Source organism: Panthera onca, chromosome X (genome assembly GCF_046562875.1).
Source record: "Panthera onca isolate mPanOnc1 chromosome X, mPanOnc1 haplotype 2, whole genome shotgun sequence".
Lineage (NCBI taxonomy): Eukaryota > Metazoa > Chordata > Mammalia > Carnivora > Felidae > Panthera > Panthera onca.
In genome coordinates this window covers 129,864,383-129,871,357 of record NC_138357.1, presented here as the reverse complement: position 1 = coordinate 129,871,357, position 6,975 = coordinate 129,864,383, and the positions used below count along the sequence as shown (strand labels likewise).

General features: G+C 36.6%; 1 pseudogene; it reads right to left on the bottom strand.

Moving 5' to 3' along the window:
* Positions 1-3,227: 3,227 nt before the first annotated feature.
* Positions 3,228-3,853, bottom strand: LOC145713839 (cell division control protein 42 homolog pseudogene; annotated as a pseudogene).
* Between the last annotated feature and the right edge of the window lie 3,122 nt (positions 3,854-6,975).

The window sequence follows — 6,975 nt, the reverse complement described above, 5'->3', positions numbered from 1 at the left end:
TATTCTTGGTTGCAGGTTTTTTTCTTTCAGCACTTTGAATATATCATACCACTCCCTTCTGGACTGCAGAGTTTCTTCTGAAAAATCAGCGGATAGACTTAAGGAGTTTCCCTTGCATATAACTTTTTTCTCTTGCTGCTTTTAAAGTTCTCTCTTTACCACTATTTTTTGCCATTTTAATTATTATGTGTCTTGGTGTAGACTTCCTTGGGTTTATTTTGTTGGGGACTCAGAGTCTTCTGAATCTTGATTTGTCTCCTTCTCCACATTAGGGAATTTTTCAGCTATTATTTCTTCTAACAAATTTTTCTGGCTGCTTTTCTCTCTCTTCTCCTTCTGGGATCCCTATAATGCTAATGTTATTACATTTGATGGTGTCACTGAGTTCTCTCTTCTCATTTTATATTGTTCTTTTACTCTTTCCTTTTCAGCTTAGTTGCTTTCCATTACTGTTCTTTCAGTAATGATCTGTTCTTTTGCTTCCTCTAGTCCACTATTTATTCACTCTAGTGTGTTTTTAATTTTAGTTAATGAGTTCTTCATCTCTGGTTCTTTTTTTATATTTTCTAATATCTTTGTTGAATTTCTCACTATGATCCTCTACTCTTTTCTCACATCCAGTAAGTATGTTCATGACCATTACTTTGAATTCTCTATTGGGTATATTGCTTATCTCTGTTTCATTTAGCTCTTTTGCTGTGCTTTTGACCTGTTCTTTCATTTGGGACATAAGCCGCAGTTTCATTTTGTCTAACTCCCTGTGTCTGTTTCTATGTATTGGGAAAGTCAGCTATGTCCCTGATCTTGAAAAAAGTGGTCTTATGAAGAAGAGGCCCTGTAGTGTCCTGTTGTGTAATGTCCCCTGTTCACCAAAAACTAGCATTTCAGGTGTCTTCTCTGGGTGTTGCATGCCCTAGGGCTGTGATTGTTGAGTCATGTTTGCCATCAGTTGTCATCTGCAATGGCCTTCTTTGCCTGTTGTGGACAAGGTTTGGTCCCTGTGATGTTAAAGGGCCAGTCTGGGGCCACCTTGGGCTTGAGTTGGGTCAGACCAGATGCCTGGCCTCACCCCATTTGCCAGAACTGTGGTTGTACCAAACTTCAGGGTGCTCACTTTCTGCTGCCCGCTGTGAGATCATCGTTGGTGGGTAGAGCTGGCAGTCAGAGGTCTGTACCCATCCCAGAGCTGGGAATATAGTCAAACTGATGTGTGTGATTATATTCCCTCTCCCAGGGCAAGAGTCACTTGGGAGTGGTCCTGGACAGTGTTGGAGCTGCCTGCTGCTTACAAGATGAGAGGCATCTAGTGCTGCTTTGGATGGACTCCTGCCCAGTGGGGATGGTTGGAGGGGGCAGCCTGCAGGAGAATGCAGGAGTGGGTGAAGCGGTGTTAGCAAGCTACATGGCAAGTGTTCCAGCTGGTTCCTGCAGCTGTCTGGGTATCTGGATTAGGGTGGGGGTAGGGGAGAGAAATGGTGCCTGCCAGGTCTTTTATTCTTGGAGAAGTCTCCTAAAAATCCCTGCCCTTCCAGGAGAAGTTCTGAGATTAGTAAATAAATCTCCTTTCTCAATATCCCAGCCACTTTTCAAACTGCCACTTCTATGCTGTATCCCTGCAGGGCTGTTTGTTATGCTGTCTCTTTAAGGATGGAGACTGTTTCCTCTTGCCCTCCAGCTCTCCCAGAGCCAAGCCAAGTGATTTTTAAAATTCTAGGTGTTAAGCTCCAGTGATTGTAAAAGTTAAAAAAAAAAAAAAAAAAAAAAAGTTAAGCCCCTCTGTCTTTCAAAGACAAATATTACGGGGGTTTGTCTCTACAGTGCAGGTCACCCATGTCTGGGGTGCCTGGCAGGAGATCTCTTCCTCTCCCTTTTCCGTGCTTGTGGCATCCCTCACATTTGTGGTTGGTTTTCCTGGGGGTCTGGTTCTAACCACATCTCCATTATTCCTCCCATTCTTTTCATTGTGGCCTCTTCTCTTCAATTAACTGTGGAGGGTCTGTTCTGACCGTCTTCAGGTTGTTTTCTGGGTTGGTTACACTGATACGGGTGTATCGAGGGGTATCCATGAGACAAATGAGCTTAGGATCCTCCTACTTTGCCATCTTTCCCAGAAATTCATATTGCATTTTTCATTTATCTTTTACCTGTTTGTTTTTTTTAATGTACTCTAGATACAAGTCCCTTGCAGGTTATATAAATTATAAATATCTTACTGTATAGTTTAACTTTTCACTTATATTTTATCTTCTTTTTTTTTGATAGGGAAAAATGTTTTTTAATTACACACTCAATCCATTGGATGTATTTCAAAATACCCCCCAAAACACTTTTCTTCATTTATCAGTGAAAGAAGTTAGAAAGTAATGTCAAAAAAATAGCATATGGCAATCAAATTTCCCTGAAAGTCACAGTCACGTATAGAGTACATCCTAGAAAAGAGGAGGGGCCAGACAGGTTCTCCCTACTTTCAGGAATTTCATCAAGTACTGGACCTACTCATGGGTGGAGAGAAAAGGCAACTTTTAACTATGAGTATGTTATTAAATGAGGCGTTTACTATACTCCTTCCTAAGAGTACCAGGTGGGGGACAAGTGTTCTAAACTTGATCTAGGAAATGGAATGTGGAGTCAGTCCATCCTCTTCCCTCTAAGAGCTGTCCAGTGGCTAATGAATTTAAAAAACATGACTAAATAAAAACAAATGCCCCACATACTCTCTCCTCCCCCCCCCCCAATAAAGGTAAAAGAAAAAACCTGGATTTCCCAGATTATTCTCCAGAATAATAGTTGCTTTATATATTTGGTATAAGTGGGATGTTAAAGTCCTTTACTGTTAGTTCATTGCTATCAATTTCTTCCTTTACATATCTATTAATAGTTGCTTTATGTATTTGGCTGCTTTCATGTTGGGTACATAAATATTTGCAACTCGAGAGTGGATGGAGCCTGGGAGTAGCTTTAACAACCCAAATTCGTCGATTACAGAGTCATCACAAGCATGCCTTGCTTTTAAACAACAAAAAAAATATTTTTGAAACAACAAGATAAAAACCTAGTACTAATCACTTTCTGACAATACACAATTACTGAATTAACTAATATTGAGAAGGGGAAGGGAATCATACCTATGGGCCTTGTCTCACACAAGTGCATGTTTGTAGGTGCAAGGCACTTGTCATTATTGCAGAAATGAATTTTAATTTTTCATCTTTAGTTTAACATTGCTTTTAGTACAATGCTGACACCAGCAGTGCAGAAAGGACTCTGGAGAGTTGTTCATAGCAGCAGCTCTCCTTTGGTTCTGGAGGCTCCAGGCCAGCCAATATTGCCTGGTCACATACATTCTTTAGGCCTTTCTGTGAGTGCAGAACCCGCCACATATTTGACCACCTTCAGGTCATGGGCCAGCTTTTCACATCATTTCAGCAGTCTCTTTGTTCTTGGTTTCTCAATCGTAGAGGAGTCATCTTTAAGATCAATTTGGGTCCCAACAAGCAAGAAAGTCTTGGGACAGTGGTAAGTTATCTCAGGCACCCACATTTCCTTCACATTTTCGAGTGAGGAGGCAGAGATCACTGAATAACAGACTGGAATACATTTGTAGAAATGTATTCGTAAATACGTTGAAATACGTTTGTAGAATAACTTGGCAGTTGTAATCTGTCATAGTCCTCTTGCCCCGCAGTATCAGAAAGTCCAAGAGTGTATGGCCCCCTATCGATCATAATGGTGACTGCATAGTTGTCACCAAGAGTCGGTACATATTCAGAAATGTGTTTGTTGTGTAGGATATCAGGAGACACGTTTTACCAACAGCACCGTCACCCACAGCAACGCACTTAATTGTCTGCATTACTGAAACAATTTTGTATCCACTTTAAATATTTCAAATTCGGTGGTGATCTCAGCTTCTCCGCAGGGGCATTGGCAGTGCCGTGTGGTGTCTCCTCTTGTATTTTATCTTCTGATGAACAAAAGTTTCTCTTTGACACGTAGTTGAATTAGTCAACCTTTTTTCTTTTATAGTTAGAATGTTTGGGAGCCTGTTGAAGAAATCCTTCCATACACCGCGGTCATGAAAACGTCTCCTATTTAACTTCTGGGAGCTTTATTATTTTCCTTTCACATTTAGATCTATAATCCACTTAATTGATTTTTCTATATGATGTGGGATAAGGGTCCCTTTTTCTTCTAAATGGATATTCACCATTTATTGACAAGGTGATCCTTTCCCTACTTTAATGTAAGGCTAGCTTTTTCATAAATGAAAGATAATAAATGTGTTGCTATATCTGGACTTTTTATTCTTTTTGTTCTTTGTTCTATTTGCTGGTCCTTGCACCAGTATACCTACTATTTTAATGTAGATTTAATATGTCTTGATATCTGAAGCATAAATCCTCCCAATTTTATTTACTTCTTTAAACTCTTCTTGGCTATTCTTAGTAATGTCCTTTTTGTCATTAGAAATATTTATTCTTTGTGCTTTCTCTCTTTTTTTCCTTTGTCAGTCTTAGTGCAGGTATGTATCACTTTTGTTGGTCTTTCCAAAACCCAACATTTGGTTGTATTGATTTTATTTAAAGTTTGCTTTTCATTTCAGTAGTTTCTGCTTTTGTCCTTAGAACTTTTCTTCTCCTTTTGAGGGGTTTAATTTGCTGTTCTTTCCTAACTTTTTAAGATAGAACCTTGGGTTATTGATCTTTTCATCTTTTCTATTACATGCATTTAAGGCTGTGAATTTCCCTCAGCACGACCTTACCATATCCTACAAGTTTTAATATGTAATATTATTATTTTTACTCAATTCAAAATATTCTAACTTCCAGTATGGTTTATTTTTTTGACACATGATTTATTTAGAGAGGCATTCTTTAGTTTCCAAAGTTAGGGGAGTTTCCTAGTAGCTTTTGCTATTGATTTCTAGCTTAATTTCCATACCCTATGTTAAGTTATTTGTACCGATCATCTTTATTACTCTAATAATTTTTAAATTATATGAACCTTATTCAATTGTGAAATATTACTTTATAACCATTATTATGGGAGCATCTCTTTTACCAGTGTTAAAGAAACACTGTTCATTTTGTGTCTGTAACTGACTGCTTATTTTTTAGCAGGTATCATTATGCTTTATTTCTCTTTAATAATTGGAAATTATGCTATTTTTTAAAATGTCATCTTTCTCTACTTCTTTTGTTCTGCAGGAGGAGAAGTTGACCTCAGTGACCTGGAAAATGTCTTGCAAAATACGGGGATAGAGTCCTCACCAGAGCATTCGGAGCTAAAGAAATTACTTCCAATTAATGGTGGGCATTTCAAATATCAGAATAGTCTTCAAGAGAGTTAATATAGTCATCCAGGGAGTTGTTCAGCCATTGCAAGTATCAGGTAGAATCTTGAGGGAATTAGAATTATAGCCTAAAATTTTTTTATAATCCAAATCTCCATGTTTATTCTAGATCACTTAGAAGTTAGAGTTAAAAATACCCATAATTCTAAAGGTAATTATTTTTAATATTTAGGAATACATAAATTACCATTTAAAAATATGTCTAAATCAAGAGGCTCATCAATCATCAGTCTTGCCATTTGGACTAAGGAATATTGATAGTTATTTTTCCTTCCATTGAGATGCCTTGGGTTGGAGAGGAGGACGAGGAGAGATGTAGAACTATACTTACTAGTAGAGGGGGTAAAATGTGGACTCAGAAAAAATACAACATAAGGAAGTGTTTTTTCTTTGGCCTGGTAAATATTAATAATTGTCTCAGGTGCTAAAGAATTGATTTACCATATTAAGAATTTCGTTTACATTTTTTGTTTTATTATTTCTAGAAGATACTAGGTAAATTTTAGGAGCAAATTATTTTATGCTGTATATTTCTGAACTTGGATATTTGATATTGTTTTAGCATGTCTAGATGTTTTCTCTATGACCTAAATTATGTGTTTCTTGCAGCTACAGCTAGTAGAAGAATATATAAGACTAGTTTGCTGAATTGTGCAGATGTAAAAGGTGAGTGAGATTCAAATAAAGATGTCAGATTGAGACTCTTGTGTTTTGCTTTTTTTCTTATTAAATATTGCCCCCTGCCATTCTCATATATATTTCCACGATTAGTTTTAATACACACATATGTTCATACTGATTAAATAATTTTGTCTTGTTTTTAAAAGGTGTTCTAAATATTTAGGTTTACCTAGATTTTTGATGTGGAAATAATAAAATTTAGGCCCAGCTATAAAAATTTAAGATAGTATATCTTGAAATACAGTGACCAAACTGAATCTCCTTGTATAAATGTTTATATAAAAAAAACTATTATGTTTGCAGTTTTGCTGCTAAAATTAACCTGAGTGGTGTCTCAGCCTTATTCTGATGTATTGTGTTATGTAAGCTTATCTTCAGTGTAGGATATTTTGGGTATAAATGAATAGATAATTTTAGTCCATTAGTATTTCTCTTTAAAAATTTAAATGTCCTTAGCCTCTTTTTTTATGATGAAATTGATACCACCATACATTAGGAATTTATATTATATTTTGATTTTTATTTTAATGTCCTCATATCTTTCTCTTTTGTTGGGTTGCAAGATGATGACCATGACCTTGACTCTATTCTTGAAAACATGGCAATCAGACTTACAGCTGAGGAACTTAATGATGTACCAGTTGCTTCAGATGCTTCAGATGTACCAGTTGATGGTGAATGATTTAGATATCATTATGCCTTCATGAAAATTTGGGTTTTGCAGCTGACATTTTTTATAGGACTTATGTAGCTGAAATAAGAATTATTTTTTCTCTCAATATATTAATCTAAAGTTGATACTTATTCGTTTATTTAACAAACATTTACTGAGCACTATGTATCATGTATTCTGCTCAGTGCCAGAAATACAGTGACCACGAAATACAGACATAGTCCTTGACCCAAGGAACGTAATGTCTAGTGTATCACATTTCTTAGTA